Source organism: Etheostoma spectabile, chromosome 7, assembly GCF_008692095.1.
Source record: "Etheostoma spectabile isolate EspeVRDwgs_2016 chromosome 7, UIUC_Espe_1.0, whole genome shotgun sequence".
In the NCBI taxonomy this organism is placed as follows: Eukaryota; Metazoa; Chordata; class Actinopteri; order Perciformes; family Percidae; genus Etheostoma; species Etheostoma spectabile.
In genome coordinates, this window is record NC_045739.1 from 30004251 (window position 1) to 30023757 (window position 19507).

General features: G+C 41.5%; 1 protein-coding gene across 1 annotated transcript in view; it reads right to left on the reverse strand.

The window, feature by feature from the left end:
- The window catches only part of syt6a (synaptotagmin VIa), a 43348-nt gene extending 26538 nt beyond the window's left edge, over nucleotides 1-16810 (reverse strand). The window contains exon 1 of the mRNA XM_032521146.1: nucleotides 16569-16810. The gene's annotated coding sequence lies outside the window, so the exon portion shown is untranslated. The remainder of the gene's footprint in view (nucleotides 1-16568) is intronic.
- Between the last annotated feature and the right edge of the window lie 2697 nt (nucleotides 16811-19507).

A 19507-nucleotide genomic window follows, 5' to 3' on the forward strand; every position in this document is an offset into this window, starting at 1 on the left:
GCTTCCTTATCGCCATCGTGTCATACCCACCAGTGACGCGCCAGGTGGATAAGCCAGTTTGTGATTGGTTCCTGCCAATTTGTAACAGAAGCAGGATCGATAAATGTACAGGTCTCCGGCCTGATCTGCAGGGTGAAATCAAATCGCCAGCAGATCCGAATGGGTTTACCCAGTCTAGCTAGCTGCCTGGATGACCTTTCTACCCAACAGTAGTCCTCGTGAATCCACCAAATTTAAAATTCCAACACAAAGAAAGCAGAAGGACATGGAAAAGACATGCATCCGGCAGACTCTCTTGCAATCCCGGAAGTGGAACGTCAAGGATGTGGACTAGTGTGTCGTGCACTGTTGGCTTGAGTGACCCAAAGGCCAATGTCTAACGATGAAGGGGAGTGCTGGTGCTGTCTGTGCCTTCAGCCCAGAATTACTCATGCTCCCTGCCTGTCAAACGTGGCATCGGATCTTTCCGCAGGGAAAAGAAAAGAGCTGCAAAAAGCATGGAAATGTCTGTGTGCAGCAATTTAGGAAAGAGACAGTTTAGAAGTTAACTTTCTGTGATTTTTATTCCTTGTGACATTTAAATCTTATGACAAATTAACATCTTTTCCCTGCTATTTAGAAGACTATGGTGCAGCACCCAAGCACCTGAACCGAATTAATGTAAAAATCACTGTGGGCATCAAAACAAACTAACAGAATAAGTGATTGTAGTTGGTCCCAATTGGACTTCTGTAGCAACTTTTGTCTTTATGCTTTTTGAATGTAATTTCTTTAGTATATGCTTTAGATTTTCCATCATCTTAGACACAGATATGGTAATGATAGTCTTGTTATTACACACCTAAGTCTTCAACAAACCCAGGGAAAACACTGAAATAAAATACAAAGTAAATGTAAATGTTTGCAGTTTTGTGCACTGTATGTGCGTACTGTGTGTGTGTGGCTCAGTGGTAGAGCAGTGAATGTGTGTGAATGGTTCCTGTACTATGTAAAAGCACTTTAAGTAGTCAGTAAGGAAACTAGAAAAGCTCTACATAAGAGCAATCCATTTACATGTATTGGAAAGTTGTAGCAGGTAAATTTGACCCATTCCGGCACGTTCTTCACATTAAAAGTGTGCACAACAAGAAATAAACTGGACAGGCGTACTGGCAATAGTAAAGGAGTTTATCTTTGGACTTTTTTTCAGGGGGTTGTTTAAAATCCTGCATACACATGCACATTTTGGCGGAAAAAAGAGTGTAACACTTTCTCTGCACACATGCGGATATTTATGTAAAGAGATATCGTGGCATCTCGTGTATCCTTGTGGAAATTGCAACGTTGGGAAAATATTAAAGTCATCTCCTTATTTCACATATGCCCATTGTTTTGTGTAATGAGCATGAGTCAGACAACAACAATGGCTACGGGTATTGTAAGGTGACGCTGAGCGGTGATTCAGAATTCGGTTTCACACCTTGGGCCGTGTACCAGACAGATGTTAAATAAAGAGTTAAAATATTTAGCTGCTGGGCGCCTGGGGCGCTCATCTGGTAGAGCGCGCACCCATATATTGAGGTTTACTCCTCTACTCAATGACCCCAGGTTCGACTCCGCCCTGTGGTCCTTTGATACATGTCATTCCCCCTCTCTCTCCCCTTTCAGCTACAAATAAAGGCCTAAAATGGCCAAAAAATCATCTTACAAAATTCTTTTCTGGTATTTGAGATGTCGTTGACATAGCCTTTATTACAACCTAGTGATCCCTCCGAATTCGTGTAGACTGGATGTTAGAGGATCACGTGCAGTTGACTTAGAAATGGTTATAATCTCCAGAGAAAATAAAACTGGTTCAGGAAAAAGTACACACTTCAGACGCCAGGGAATGACTTTTCACGAAATAGGAAAATGTGCATCAGCTTTGCACAACTGCCTTCAGCACAGAGGAGGCTTTGTAGTTTACTACAATCCAAATAAATTGTAGATGTTTCCGGAACACACTTGTTTCTAAGCCGTGAGTAGTGGCTTTCCTGTCTTCAATCCCTAAGGGGGCTATAATGCGCTCTAATCTTGATGTGGGTACCTCAGCCGTTTTTGGATTTCTGTATCCCAGGGTGTCTTTTTTTTCTGAGCAATCAGAAAATCCCATAATCCCCCCCCCCCCAGGACCCCAAATCCTAAAGCCCCACCGCATGAAGAGGAGTTTAGACTGCAGCAGATCAGCCAGAGGTGTGAAGACGAATTTGAGGCTGTGTGGAGAAAATATTCTACTTCACACCGAGGTGGAAAAAACGTATAATTACTATGGAGAAATCCTCTGAATTAGGCTGCAAAAAAGCACATTTAAGTATTCATGCTTACTTCATATATTTAGCAAGTCACTACCCATTATTGATCACTTTGATTTAAAGTTCAGCTGGGCGTAGAAGTACAAGTTTTTATCAACCACTACAGTGAGTAAACACTGAGCAGGAAGTAGCAGGAATGAAAAACGAGGTTACTAAAAGTTGTGGATTTCATCCAGAGTACCCAGCTGGCAACAAAGATAAAAGCGCCAGAACCTTTAAAGACACCATTAGGTTTTTCATTCTGTGAACTCAGCAGCCTCAAGCAGAAAAACTGAATATTGGGTATTACGTCACATGCAACAATACATACAAAATACTTGGTGGATGCACCTTTTCTTCCCATCCTCGGCCCGGTTGACAGCTCGTGCCTGCGAGGCTACTGTCAAACGGAAATATGTTGATGCATCTTCGAGCTGTCTGTTAAAGTAGGGAAGTGGGTTTTTTTTCCGTCTCTCCGTTTTGCCCAAATATGCAACAGAGATGTCTTCTCCAGGAAAGTGTCATGAAAATGTCCAAACTCAGTGACAGCTGAAGGACGGAGGCACCCAGACGGACAGATTTTGCTGCTGAAAAGCAAAATAACCATATTCAACTTGACTCATCCCCATAATTTAAAAAAAAAGAAATGGAAATAGACCTCAGCTAGTGCATCTTTGCATCTATAATTTCCGAACACATAGTAAAAGCTAAGGTGATTATTATGGTGTTGACCGAGGTCCTTCATCCCGGCCGCTGTCAGACTCTGCAACACCTGCACTACCTGATAATGTTGTAGTTTCTGTTCCTGTTTTTCATTTAATCCACACACTCTCTGTATATCTTTATCTGTATTTATATTTTTTGATAACAAGTACTTCATTTTTACATATTATTCATGGTCACTGGTGAATATAACTTATATTATGGTTACCTACTTTTGCTTTATAACTTTAATTACATATTCAATTTATTTTAAAGTCACTTACTTACACTGCGATGTTGTTTTTTGTACTATGGCAACTGCACTTTACTTTACAAAACCTTTATTAGACGCCACTTTACTTCAGTCTACCTTCTGCACATTGTCTATTGTTTGCCTGTCTTTCTTGTGTTTACTTGTTTATTTGTTTTTTGGCTGTTATTGTTGAGAATGCTACTGTAACTAAGGAATTTCCCCGCTGTGGGATAAATAAAGTATTATCTTATCTTATGTTATCTTAAAATGCACCCCCTTGTGTTTAATTCCCATAGAGGAAGGCAGATTTTTATTATTAAAGGCCAGTTATTACATGGATCAGGATACTATGCATCCTGATAAAGTTGCCTTGGCCTTTGGAATTAAAATGCCCCCCCACACATCATCATCACATACCATTCACCATACCTAGAGATAGGCATGGCGAATATTCCATAAGATCATCTCTCAATGCAAATCAAACCAGCTATTAAGCTAACTGAAATAACACCATGCCAATCTCGAGGTATGGTGAAGGGTATGTGATGATGGGGGCCAAGGCCAAGGGAACTTTATCAGCATGCATAGTATCCTGATCCAGGAAATAACTGTCCTTCAATAATAAAGATCTGGCCACTTCTATGGGAATTTAACATAGGGATGTGTATATTATGCCCAGTGTATTTTAAGGAAGAACATTATTTATTTACAATACATTAGTCATTCACAAAGAAAATTGGTGTCCTTAAAAGGTTGGATTTTCCTAAAATTTTTTGAATTAAGGCATTAAGATCATTTTCCAAAAGATGTTTTTTATTGCTCTTTTTAATCAACTTTAGTATGGGGGTGTACATTTATGCCAGCCACTGTATGCTCCTAAAATAAAAAGGCTTCAGCCAGCAGTTGTTTAGCTTAGCTTAGCATACTGCCCGGAATTAGCCTATAGCACCCTTTAAAGTGAATCCTACACACTGGTCCTCCTTTATTTCTTTTGTCATCTGATTGGGGCACACGCTCTCTGCCTTGTATTCCCACTGGCTCACTATACATAATGACTTGGGTTTGCTACTTGAGTTGTGAGTGTTCACACAACGTACCGGCGCTCACACTCAATAATCCGCCCAGGAGAGCCCCTCAGGAAGCTGCTATCTCCTCCACAAGTGTGACGTTAATCAAAGGCCACTCTCTCTTTCCCTGCACGTCGTCTTCTCCCCCCAACGGTTCAAACACTTGAACGTAGCATTCCACTATTATTGCGAATGTGATTTCAAATTTACTTGTCGTTTAAACGGCAAATTCTGGTTGGATATTCCAAATATTTTTTTTACAACATTTTCCGATTAAGACTTGTGGGATATTAGATTAGATTAGATTCAACTTTATTGTCATTGCACATGTACAGGTACAAGGTAACGAAATGCAGTTTGGGTCTAACCTGAAGTGCAATAGCAGTAAGTGCAGGATATATACAATGGTTCCGTAAGTGCATAAGTGAATAAATATGGAAATGAATACTATTATTAACAGAATTTTACAGATGGGTTTGTCCTATGAATATACATATAGATAACAAGTATTGTGAGCAAGATTTACAGCTGGATATGTACTGAATATAATATACAGGTGGATATTACTATAAGTAGAAATTTTACAGATGTGTACAATGAACATAATATACTAATGGTTTACAGAGTTTACAGGTGAATATGTACTATGAATATATATATATATATACAGGCGGCTATTATTATAGACAGAATTTTTACAGATATATATAATAAGTTAGGCTAAATGTCGGTATTATTACGATTTTAGGAGCATTCTTTGGACATGTCTACCAGGTCTGGGACAACATGCTTTTGTCCCAATTCAAGTCTTTCACAATACATAGGTGTCGATTCAATTTGCATTGCCATTTTCTCTTCCTTCTTTTAAGAATGCACGTGTCAGTTTGACATTTAAATTCATTGGCAAAGAAGTTCATTTTCCGTATGTTCTGTCCACATTTATCGCGGTGTGAAATGTGGTTTGATGGCTGTGTTCCGCGGCCAATTAGAAGCCACGTGGGAAGCTCTCGAGGAGCTGTGATTGTGGAGTCGGGTCCGCCATTAGCATCTGGTCGTATCACATAATTAACCTGCATGTTGACCAGGGGCTCCTATCTCTGTCGCCCAGCTTTGAGCGGCCAGGTTGCCATGGGGGCTGTTTGCAGAGAGTACATGTTGAAATAGATTGCAGAGACGTGTTCAAGAAAAAATAACCATTCACTGTTGCATTTCTGTTGCAGTTAATCTTACTTATGGCAGATAAACTGCAAAACATATCCATTACTCATTAGCACTAAATGACACTGTGACTTTACTGCAAAAACCTCAAACCTACCATTAATTTACTGCATTCTAGCAAAACCTAGTTTTAAAACGTAACCACTGATGACATTTAATAGCACTTTCTAAATCAATCATTTGCAGCACCTTTTGCTAGATTGTGAAAAATAATGCATATAAATATACTTAACTAAATTAACCATTTTGATGTGTCTTTTTAAATGTGTCCTTACATGGTCAATTTGATTCATTGTGTCATTGGAGACCAAACAAGTAGTTTTTTTCCTCGATGACATCAGCAAACTACACATTAAAACTTCAACTTCAAACTCCAACTAATTTGTAATTTTTTATGATTTATACTGTGCATTGATCCCTGGTGGGGAAATTACAATTATACAAAATCACAAGGGACATTCTATGTTTTTTATCAGTAATTTATGTAGATAAAGGAGTGAAACAGGTAACTATATTTAGAATTGTGATTAATTCAGAAAGGCGTTAAACTCAACTCTATTTGTAAGTGGGGCAGCAATTTATATGAAGCATAAATTAATATTTCAAGCTGTGCAGAGTCAGATTTTTTGAGCAAAGAAACCCCATCAGGTCTCAGTTCGGTTGCCCATGAGACGCTATGCTTGTCTTGTTTACCCCAATAAAAAAACTGCTATGTGACTGGTGGGAAATCTTCTCCATCCTCATGAAGTACAAATGTGGATGAAACTTGCATATTTAAAAACTGTCTCCTCACTGTCAACAAATCCCACAAAAAGCCCAAAACCAGCAATGAGATGATTCTTTTACCAAGTATGTCTATGTAGCCAGAGTCTGATATATCTTCTCCTCCATGGTTGACCAAAATCTATAATTAACACATCAATGAGCCACACTGTTAGACTGCGTGACGTCTTCCTGCATCACAATGAGCCCTATGGCTGCCAGGGCATCGGCTTATGCCGCTGTACCACGATCTCGGCATTACTGTGATCTCCCCGTTGCTCATTGTACTTCTTGGCAACTTTGATCCTTAAATCGAGGCCTCTTATAAATCCTGTTCTCCGACTGCAAAACCCAATGTGATCGTGCAGTTGCTGTTTTAGCCCCAACCCTCCGAAATCATCTTCACAAACTATCAGATTTGCTGAATCTTTGCGCTGCTTAAGTGGCGTTTAACCCTTGTGTTGTCCTCCCGGGTTAAGAAACGGACAAAAATTTGACATTTCTGTCCCTTTTTCAGACTTTTTTTTAACTTTTCACTAACACTACCTTACTACCACAGTACGTTTTGGAATTCATGGTCAATAACCCTCATTTATATAGAATTGTTGCTAGAATTTGAGTTAAAAAAGCAGAAATTAGGAATTATTTTGACTAATACTTAAAACCAGAGGAATTAAAGTGATCAATTGTAATTGAAAAGAGCGTTGCATGTAATCCAAGCCTTTTTTCTGGTAATTTGATTAAAAAGAAACCCATATTTCAGATACAGACATTTTTTAAAGGGGTTAAATTTGACCCGAGGACAACAGGAGAGTTAAAACCCCGTTGTGCTTTGTATCGATCTTCATCCCTGTCTCATGTTTTGGTTTGTTTTAGATGTATCAGTCTGATATCATGCTATATACAGAAATATATGTACAGAAAGACTTTGTAACTGTATGTTTTAAATTGCTATATAGGTAAAGCTTCACTTACTGACTAGGCCACACACCCATTGACTGTAAAATATGTATGTAGTATCAGTGACTTCATCTACTGGCTTTTGTGGCTTTTTTTGAAGACGGGAGTTTGGTTTTAGGTTGTTGCCATCTTGGTATTTTGGCTATATTTGGACAAAAGGGTGGAGCTGGGGAGGGTGACGAGGCAAAGCCAGTGTATGGTTTCAGTGGTGCTGCGCTAAGCTAAACGCTAAAGAGGGAGAGATTTTTACAGATTTTCAACCCTTCTAACATGAACCATCCAGCGGAATTTTGCAGACGGGTAAACGCCGACGCCCGGGTACTGGTGCCGTTCATCTGCATGTGTGGCAGTACACAGAACAGGATGGCAATCGACAGACGTTCCCTTTAAGTTACCAGCTAACGCTGGTGCTGACTAGCTATCTAGCTTGATATGCAGAACGCTAAACAAGACAGATTTTTTGGCAACCAGAATGTTCTTATTAACTTTGATGATGTGAAAATACAGTGAGAGGGGACAACAGCCAAAAACAAGTTCATTGCTATTTTAATTTTCTCAGTGCCCTGGTTAGCATTGCTAAGCCTCTGCTATGATTAGCATGGTTAGCATGTAGACACCGCCCTAAAGTAGCCCTGCTTTATCGTCTGTTTTAAAATAAACGGAACATCAAGCTGTATTGTAGAAGACATAAACTCATTGTGAAAAGATTTACCGAGGTAATAAATTAAGGCAGAAATAGGGTCATTTCCCCATAAATTTCTATGGAAACAGACTTCGTTATGAAGCCAGTGGAGTCGCCCCTACTGGAAATTAGATTAGGTTGAAGGCACCTCCTCATTGGCTTCAGATTTAAGGCCTGGAAGCTGCTGCTTGCCACAAACTGAGCTAACACTATAGGGTTGGCTTTATTTAATGCGGTACTGTCAGTCTGCTACAGTGAGCCTGGGGCTTTGCTAGATTATCCCAGCGCTACACGCCCCTCCACCATCCTGTCCTCCACACCCTTCAAATCCTGGAACTGAACATGGTCATTGGACGTAAATCACGAGATGCAGAATTGTCTGATACGGACTTACTGCATGGGCTGAGACAAACACACCTGTTGAGCTTCATCCCTCCCTAGGGAAGGGATGACAAAGACAGACATAGGTCTCTCTCTATAGTTGAACCCCTGATCTTGAGTCACCCCATCATTGCTCTTGTTCTCCACAGCAGCCCGAGTCCATTAGCTAACATGTCATTAGCACAGCCCACCGACAAGTGGGACGTCTGCATCCCGCCTGATCCATCATCCTCCACAGCCTCATCTCACAGAGTCGTCCCGTCATTCCATAGCTAATGAATATTTTACCGTCCAGAGAGTTAAAAATATAATATCCAATTTAAGGTTGTATGATTTGTTTTGTCTGAGATGTGAGGGATAAGAATATCATAAACCAGCCAGAGTTTGAATCTCTATAATACAAGAAACTCCTGAGACCAGCGGAGCAGGTGGACTGCATGATGCTGTCAAATAAGAAAGGCTGGAAATGTACGACTTTACAAGGGTGGAGCAAATTTTTCTTCAGTTAGGTTCAGCTCGTTTCCTTTTTTTAATGAATTTGTTTTTGTCGATTAAGGGGTGGGTGGAATAAAAGGGGCGGGGGGGGGGGGGGGGGGGCACTTTGTGCTTCATTTACATGTGTGAAAAGCGCTATATAAATAAAGATTGACTGATTGATTGGTTTTATTGACTTGGCCCACTGCATGCCACTATATGGATGTTTTAATTTGCAGAGCTATCACAATAAAACTAACAGGCTTCAATCTGGACCCCTTGTAAAAATGGCTTAAACTCATTTTCAGTCTCAGTAATTTTCACCACCAGGGATTTGAAATAGATGTGCCACATCCGTTACAGACAGAAGTTACAGCCGCCCGGTATTGCTCGATGAAAGCTTTCGCTCCAGTCAAAATGCTTCATTGCCTTGAAATATGGCACTGGTAATCATGTCAAATAAATTATGACTAGCAGCAGCCACCATGTCCTGTGCGTAGAGAGGGTGGGAGTGATGTGGAGAGAGTGGGAAGACACTCTAGCTTCTTAATGTCGCTGATTAGGTTTAGGGAAAATGTCTGTGAGAAACATAATTGAAATTGCAACATGTTTTGGCCCATTCTTAAGAGCCTATTTAAATGTTTGATTGTTTACCAGAGGCTGTGAGGGCAATGGATATTTAATAGAGTTTGCTTAGAAGACAGAGTATGCCAATAAATGTTTGCATTACATAACGCTAATATGAATTTTTATTGCTGTTGTTGGTAGTAGAATATTTATGGCATTTTGGGAAAATGCTTTGAAGCTAACTGGCTGGTATTGATACCCTTCACAAGTTTGAAGCTACCGCTCGCAGCTGGCTAACGTAGCTTAGCATAAAGACTGTAGGCAGAAGGAAAGCCTGGCTCTGACCAAAGGAGACAAAAATCGTCCTTCCAGCACCTCAGTATGTAGCTAAATCAAAGTGTAGAAACAATAATTCGGTCTTTAAAACTGCAAATGTCATTTTTCCATTTTGGTTTTTGCACACAATAAACAAACAAATTATGACATGTTATGTAGTGAGTTTTAGAGGTGTTGGGAGGCTACATTTCCCCCCTGCTGTTCATATTTACCATATAGACAAGTGATTTCTCAGCTCACTCTCAGCTATGCGCTAATGCGCTTATATGCCAACATGTCAAACTATAATCTCTGTAATATTTGTCTCCATATCTAATCTCACCCATGTAACATTTGTCTTAATGTCTAATTTCACCCATCCATCCTAAGTTTTCTACACACTCTGTAAGCCCCTCAAACAACAAGTAACAAAACTGCCGCCACATCAGATTTCTTTGTGGTGGCACGACCTTGGTTTGGCCTGACCTTTGGCCTTGGGGCCCAGAATGATGGCATCAAGCAACGAGTCAGCATAAGGAAATGATGCATGCATCACTCAGTTGACTCTGGCATTTGGGGCCCACGTGTTCAGAAGCCGGTCGCCTCATGATGCATTACAGCTCGGCTGATAGCATGAAAAATGGCAAGCAGAAAGCGATTCATCATGAGGGAGATTTGTAAAAGAAACTCCAGCACTTCTCAACAACCAGCAGGGCTTTAGCAGCTGAATCCACTCATGTCTCCTCTCTATACCTACATTAACTTGAACCATCAGATCTGGATAAATAATTATCGATCGTGCAGAATGCAGCTCAGAAGCTCTCTGCGTAGTTGGTGTTGCCTATATTGTTTAAATCTGAAACAAGAGAGGTGCTCTACATTTAAAGGGGAAGCCATGAATTAATTATTGATTCATCTTGTCCGCCATATTTTCTCTTTTTTATAGCTCAGCTCCCAAACAAACACCCATTAAAGCACTTTTCTCTGCTGTTGAACACTCCGGGATGCAACCTCCAACGCTGAATGTCCTTATCGACTTTTTGTGTTGAAGAAACCTAAATTGATACTCTTCGGTAATAGGGACAAAAGGTGAAAGAGTGCCTTTAGGGTGTTGTGGTGTTAGATCTACTGGTGGTGTTTTGGGGGGGAAGAGATCACAGTGTTCAACAAAAACACCAGGTTGTAATGAGAGCTTTGGTTTGTGGCTGCAACGAGACTTACTGTTAGAAGCAATGCCAGAAGCTCAGTGAAATGAAGGCGTTCAAGAGCACTTACACACTCACACTTTGGTAAACTTTATATGTGTGATTCAGGGAGGAAGTTGCAGCATTGTTTTTTTCTATTGGTTTGGACAGCGTTCACGCTGCACTTTGTCAAACGCACCAACCATTGTCAACAAATGTTCCGCTGTCAAAACGGCCACTGGTCTGTTGGAGTCATCTGATCTCAGAAATAACGTCTTGGGTTTTCTGGTTTTCCTTTAGTGTTTTTAATATTTTAATAGAAGGTGAGCCATGTGCACAGCTGACAGACAATGAGTGAAGGATGAGAGAGAGAGAGAGATGATGTCATATTGTCGGTGGTCATATTAGGTTTTGTACTTGATCATCCCTAACATATGAGTCCGTAAATAGGGTGTTACCCGGATTTTCCACCTGGCACGTATGTGTTGGTGTGGTCCCGTCCTTCGCCATGCGACCATACAACACTGGGTCTCAGAAACGAAGCATCTTGCCTGCCTTACTCACAGTTTTTATTGTCTCTACAAGTACTTTACATAACAGTTATGTGTTTATTAAGCTAGTCTCTACCTTTCACACTAAGCACTCCTGTAATTAAACTCCACGCCTTCTCATTTCTGGTGATGTCCTATGATGTCTATTAGGTTTTTACCTCCAAGATGAATCTCTCGTCATCCATGGTGTTGTAGAGGAGCCATATACGATGTTGGGGGGGTGTTAACTTCCTGCCCGGCGATCCGAATGCCCTGCGGCTCGCATGAAAACAGACCCGTAGTTGGGTGGTATTGCGTTCTCACTAAAAATTAACCAAACACTAGAGCACTTGGAAGTGAACAGAGGGACCCCCATTTTTAAGCTTTGGTTGTTTGGTCCGCACCAGAGTTTAAATGAGCCCCCCCTCCCCAAATGAACCGGACTATCCAACCAAACGCACCACGGATCAGTTCAAAAGGACCAAACGGCTCAGGTGTGAAAGCAACCTAAGTTTACTGCCACTCACGACTTGGATTTCATAATATTTTATATAACTTTTATGTATTATTTGTCTTGCAGGTTTAGGTAGATGGTTAAATTTTCAAATAACACCAGATTTTTGCTGTACAGCACATTACTGTGTTTAGGTCTCTTTTTTAGCTACAGAGTGAGAAATCTCACATCTATACTATCTTTGTTGGGAGCTGCACATGCTCAGTAGCTAGCTAAGATCCCATCAGCTAGATAACTCTTTCTCCAGCTTTGGTCAGTCCAAGGCAGGATTAGCTGGGAGACTTCTTCTAGACGAGGACCACTTGTGGAATACCTGCACAACAGGGACAGGAAGTAGTTCTTTTGGAGATACAAAATAACACCCCAAATCCTTGAAAAAAATATTTTTTTCATAATATGGTCACTTTAAGTAGTAATAGTTATAAGTAATTATGGAGCACTTTCATCAATAGTTAGTTGAGAAGATATGTGAAAATGTTGCTAATACCCTATTAGCAAGTCTGAAATTATGTTTTTTTTAATAGAAAGTGAATCCCTCATCAAATCCTTTTAGGTAGTTTGTTTGAAGGGGAAACAAACAGAAATCTTTAGAGCTGAAAGATAAGTCCATTAATTAATTAGTCAGGAAAAACAGAAAAATAAGCTGCAGCTATTTCAGTAATCAATTCATTGCTTCTGTAATTCTTCAAGCAAAAATGCCAAATATTCTCTGTTGTAGTCACTGCTTTATTATTATTAAGAGGTATCAGGCCTACACGTTGTGTGAAACACTATCTTACATGATGAAAATTCTTTAGGTTCCTGAGTATGAAATGGAAACGGTCCTAGGCTTTTCTCTTTAGCATTTTTTTCTTTTAACACCGTGTTTTGTCAATGCTCTGTGACATTGATTAACCCTGTCCTTGTTCATTTTTGTTTTTGCTGCAAAGTGTTTCCTAGGAAAAAGGCCTCACAGGAGGGGGGGGGGGGGTTGTGCTACAGCTGCAGAAGTAAGATAAACACAGTGGAAATATCATGAATTCCACTATACAGGAAAAATGAACTACATAAATCAGATTTGTCTGTATGCGGAATGCATATGGCATTACCCAAAGGCTACCTCGTTATCGCACTGCTACAGGTCACAGAATGCCATGGGTTACAGAAAACAGTGTAACACCGGTGGTAGGCTGAGGAAGTTCGTACTTCAACGTTAGTTATTCTCCTGCCTGTCGTTGGTGCACTTTGGTGAAGAGCTTGGTCTAAGTTACGGCTCACGTTCATTCAGCCAACTGTGTTGCTGCGTTAGCACTAGACCTGTTATCGGCCCTGGACGATTATCTGTATCAGTGTTTCAGTTGCCTGGTAACCAATAAAGTCAATGAATTAAATAAGTGCGACGCTCGGCTCTGGCTCTATGTCTGTCCTTCTGCTTTGGTTTCAATGGCCACTGAGTCTGACTTAAAGGGCCCCTCACAACACTATCTGACTCTCTTTTACTGGGTCCATCCATTCATCCATCTTCAACCGCTTATCCGGTATCGGGTCGCGGGGGCAGCAGCTCCAGTAGGGGACCCCAAACTTCCCTTTCCCGAGCCACATCAACCAGCTCCAACTGGGGGATCCCTAGGCGTTCCCAGGCCAGGTTGGAGATATAACCTCTCCCCCTAGTCCTGGGTCTTCCCCAAGGCCTCCTCCCAGCTGGACGTGCCTGGACCACCTACCTAGGGAGGCCCCCAGGAGGCATCCTTACCAGATGCCCGAACCACCTCAACTGGCTCCTTTCGACATGAAGGAGCAGCGGCTCTACTCCGAGCTCCTCTCGGATGACTGAGCTTCTCACCCTACCTCTGAGGGAGACGCCAGCCCCCCTCCTGAGGAAACCCATTTCTGCTGGTTGTACCCTGGATCTGGTTCTTTCGGTGATGACCCAGCCTTCATGACCGTAGGTGAAGGTAGGAACAAAAACTGACCAGTAGATCGAGAGATTTGCCTTCTGGCTCGGCTCCCTTTTTGTCACAACGGTGCGATAAATGGAATGTAATACCTCACCCGCTGCTCCGATTCTCCGACCAATCTCACGCTCCATGGTCCCCTCACTCGCGAACAAGACCCCAAGGTATCTAAACGCCTTCACTTAGGGTAAGGACTCACTCCCTGCCTGAAGAACGTTTTTACTGGGTATAATGTTAAAAGTTTCGGTAACACTTTACTTGAAGGGATCTACATGACAGTGTCATGACACTGTTATGAACACATGACACTGTCATGACACAGTCCCTAACCTAACCCTAACCCTAATCCTGACTCTAACCAAAAACCAGAGTGACACTTACCAAAGAAGCATTATGTCATAAGCGTTTATGACTTGTTATAATGTTTCATGACACGTACATGACAGTGTCATTTCACTCTTATGTAGTGTAAGTTTCTACTTTTAAAAGAATTGCTTAAAGCATTTATACAAAGTTTGCAACCTTCAAAACTTAACTTTGACTTGTAGATTTTCATGTTCTCTTTAAATGCATATTGGTTCCAAATATCGGTTTTGGGTTACATTAACTACTAATAATCAGTATCGGCCTTTGAAAACCAGTGACGGTCAATCCCTCGTTAGCACGTTTTATATACTGATAAGTTTAATAAATCCGGTATTTTACCAATATGGAACCATCTATGTGAACTCTACTTGCGAAACAGCCATTTGCCTTTGAGGCGCAGCTACGCCCTGCAGAGCTTTTTCTCTGTCTAAATATTCCGAGATAAACAGGATTCTGCTCCCAGGTGCTTCATCTAACATTAGCTTCTTGTGCTGAACATGTGGATTTATTGTCTGTGTACACGGTCTTGTTTACCAGAGCGATATTGTTTCCTTTTAGGGACGAGCTGGGTATTGATCCAGGCCACGGTGCTGTCAAAATTCTGCCCAATTTTATATTGCATTGAAACAAATTGAGCCTTCAGGGAGCCGTCAGAGAGCTCAGCATTATCTCAACCCCTCCCTGCATGCATGCATTCCCAGCTGTGTGCTTTGTAGTTTCATCGCACCGCTGTGCACTTATTGTTCACACACTAAGCTCCCGTGCAGGGACATTTTACAGTCCAGCCTTAGTGAGTGACATTTTAACAAGAAGTCATAAAACATGTCACGGGAGAGAGGGAAGGAAACAAATGCCAGAATCCTTGAATCCACTCACAAAGGGAAGCAAAAACGCCCCCTGCGGCTAGCCTGATCACACACAATCATGTCAAAGGCACACACACACACACACACACACACACACACACACACACACACATAAACATACACATACACATACACACACTCACACTAACCCTCATACATGCGTGCACTGAGTCACATGTGCTTTGTAACACATCCAGAGCAGAGCTACCATACACACATCCAAACACACACACACACACACACACACACACACACACACACACACACACACACACACACACACAGCCTGCCAGGAAGGGCCACCAGGGTCCAGTCATGGCAGGAGCCAGCAGAGAACTGATAAGGCTGGCTGGATTTGTTTAATTCTTCCTTCTCCCAAGACTGTTGCTGCTGCTGCTGCTGCTGGAGGGGGGAGGGAAATATACAACCGCACTGTAGGAACAGGTGAGGGGAGGCAGGGGATCCAAGTGAACCGCAGAGATCAACATAAACACTGGTAGGATTAACGTTTGGTCGCACGTTGACAAATTCAAGGGGAGGAATCTTTGCTTCTGGACACGTCTGAAGTAGTTTAACATCCTAAGTGACAACGTGGCAGACAATGATCAGAATAACACCATATCCTCGCTTTCAGGCTGACGTGATGAGGCAGAGGCTATCCGGTTGTATCTCTCCCGCTCTGTTAGCTCCAACGGCTCTGGCGCTTCATCAAAGTGTCAGGATGCACGTTGATCAAACCCAGCGAGAGCGTGGAAGAAAAAAAACACCCAAAAGTGACAAAAGCATGGTGCAAACAGAAGCAGATAGATACACAAACAGAACACATGCACACAGCAGGGACCTGACTTAAGTCTTGCAGCTGAGTTAGTCTCGGTACCACTGCCATACGGGCGGAGTTTGAAACCAAAAACACTAGAGCAGTTGTTCAATAATTGATAAAAAAGCTGTTGTGGAAAGGATAAGTCAATATCTCACCAATTCTTTACCCGGGTTCAGATAGCAGTATAATGGTCAGAGGTGTGTTAAATAGAGACGGAAAGTGCAGCTGCAGCCATCCAATCTTATCAAATATTAACCCAGTGCTTCATAAATGATAGAGAAGAGTATGATATAGACAGGGAGGCTGCCAAACCAAAAAAAAAGGAGAAGTAGTGTCATCTCAGCATGTATTATTCCAAAGTAAATATTAGTCAAAGACTACAGCATTAATGACTGATTGACAAATAACAAGCCACAGCTGCCCTGCATCTGTTTTCTGTGTCTGAGAGCGAAGCACCGTGCGTCTCGCCCCCTCCACCCCCCCCCCCCCCCCCCCCCCATGTTTATAAAAACAATAAAACACAACAAAGAATTGACAATCTGCAACCAGCAGTTGAATCAAGCCCAGGAAACAAATCGTCAAAATCAATACGAAGAAGGATAAAAAAGACGCTCAAAGAGGTTTGGACCACTGATTAAATCTATTGTGACAGCTTTGTACTCACCAGTGACAGTGTCTCTCACTTTTCCTCTCTTGATCCCGCTCACTCTCTCACTTCTCTCTCTCTCTCTTTCTCTCTCTCTCTCTCTCTGTGTCTCTGCTTTTTCTGCCCCTCTCTCTCACTCTCTCCTCCCGATCCTCTCCCTTGCTTGCTCCTGAACAGAATGAGCCTCCACTGCACTCGGGAGCCCAGTTTCTATGGCAGTGTGAGCAGGCAAGCAATTCAGCGGGATACTGTAGTGCAAATGTCTAGGGGCAGATCCCTCACTCAGCCAAGCCAAACAGTCAAACCAGCTCAATAGCCTCTCACTTCAATCTTGTTGTGCTTAGACGCCCTCAAGCCACTTCCAACTTCTGTTGCAGAAAGCATTGCTGAGACTGAACATGTAGTGACAGCAACACAGCAAGAAAATGTGTATTTGCTCCTTAAAAAAACCCAGGCAATGCATAAAAAAAGAAAGAAAACATGCATAAGTTTGGGGGCATGAATATACATGAGGGTGTCCTCATTAATATCAAAGCTTGTCTTTGAATAGATGTCCAGATAGCACATCCAAAGCCTTGTTTTATCCCTGCATGCAAAGACATTAGGCATATGCGTCATGAGGGATCAAAAAGGAGTCTTTTTTTATTTTTTATAAGCAACACATGCAAGCCTGTGCTTTGTTCTGTGTCAAGAGAGCTCGCGGTACGCTACTGTGATGAACACATGTACATCCACACACAGCTTGAAGAGGCATACACTGTTGATATAATAAGCATGGGTGAAATTGCTCCTCGGTCTGCAGTCCTGACCGTGCTCATGCGACATATTGCAGCACAATCAGTACAATCTTCAACAGAGAGAGCGAGAGAGAGAGAGAGAAGGAGGGGTGGGGGAAGAAAGTGCATCCCCCCCAAGTCTTCCCTCTATCTAGATTAGCATCAGCTCATCAACAGGCTGTGGTCCGCAGAGGGATGCTTCTCTGACCAAAGTCTCCCCGACTGCAGGAGCACCTTGGACGTGCAACACTGACAAGATACATAGAAAGTAACTGCATTTGGTGCGCTGCACGCATGTATTCCATACGCAAACATGCAGTTGGCAAGCATTCAAAACTAAGATCCTAGAAAGTGTGTTCTGGATAACATGAGCAGTGCAGATCTATCCGCTGAGAGGGTTACAGAAGCTAATGCATTATGTATTGCTCAGAAATACTCCTGCAGAATGTTTGAAAACTAGTGTTGGCTTATCCTTGATTCATATTTTATGTTACAAGCAATCTGTCTTACAAGATTTCCCCGAGAATTACGACCGCATCAGTGTTTTTTTAGCAGTACCAAAACTACATATGTTAACGTCATAAATGTAGTGGACAAAGCTTTCAGATCTGAGAAGTGAAGCCAATGCGGAAGTGCCTTGAATCTGTGTTCTTTCTAATTTCCAGAAGGGCGCTACTCTGCAAAAAGAAGTCTGTTTCTATAGAAGTCTATAGGGAAATTACCCCACTTCTCACTTGATTTATTACCAAGCATTTTCATAATTAGTTAATGGCATCAATTGCTAATTTTAAGTCTTCTTCAATACATTACGATGTAGGCTACATACATACATACATACATACACACATTTATTTTAAAATGCACAAAAAAAGCAGGGGCTGCTTTAGGAGCATGGCAACACGCCGACCTGTCAATCATAGCAGAGGCTTAGCAACGTTAACCCCGGCACTGTGGACATTAAAATAGACGTGGTGTTGTCCGTGTTTTCATCTTGAACTATGACTTTATCACTGTGTGTGTTTACTTCATCAAAGTTAATCGGGACATTTTGCTCTGTGTTTTGCTACCCTGTAACAAATTTAACGTAAAATTGACAGTAACTTAGTGGCAACAATGTTGTGGTTTGGGGTTTTTGTTGGGATTATTTTTCCCTTTTTGTGTTTATTTTCTCCCCGGCCTTGTGTTGTCGGTCTTTGTCTTGTGTTCCCCTCAATGCCTGTATGTTCTGTTTCCTGTTTTATTTTGAAGTCTGTTTTTTGTCTCTAGTTTTACTTCCTGTGTCTTCCCGCTCTTGTGATTACCTGATGTCCTCCACCTGATTCCCTGCCCTCTCGTCACCTGCCTCTTGTTATCTAATTACCTGGTGTATTTAATGTTTGTGCTTCTCTTTTTCCTCGTCTGGTCCTTTTGTCTCCTCAGTGTTCCTGGTCCGCGCTATCCTGATACTGTTCCTGCTCTCCTCCATGAGTTTTTTCCTGGTGTTCCTGCCATTCCCCGTGACCCTTCCCTTGTTTGGATTATCCTGTTTTTTTGCATTGCTTTTCCCTGTGCCTGGGTTTTGGATTGTTTTCCTCGGACTCTGTCTTCTGTTCCTTTTGTTTTTGGACTGTGAGTAACGAAACCCTTGTGCACCTGCACCCTCCACCCCACCATCACAAACAATTGGCCAGCAAGTTCCTGTGAATTCTTTTCACAGTAAAGGTACCGTACTTCCATTCACAGTATTTAATGTAATCGTTATAAAACACAAAACAATTAAACACAACATAAGATTAAAAAAAATTAAAAAAAAAAAAAACAGTAGTTTACTATTTACAGTACTGTAAATATACAGTAGTGCAGTAGTGGCTATATTGTGTTTTTTTTTTTTTTTTAGAGGAATACTTTGACTACAGTGATTTCAACTGTAATACTTTCTACTGTGATTTCAGCTGTAATACTTTCTACTGTGATTTCAGCTGTAATACTTTCTACTGTGATTTCATCTGTAATACTTTCTACTGTGATTTCAGCTGTAATACTTACTACTGTGATTTCAGCTGTAATACTTACTACTGTGATTTTAGCTGTAATACTTACTACTGTGATTTCAGCTGTAATACCTTCTACTGCGATTTCAGCTGTAATACTTACTACTGTGATTTCAGCTGTAATACCTACTACTGTGACTTTGTTGTAATG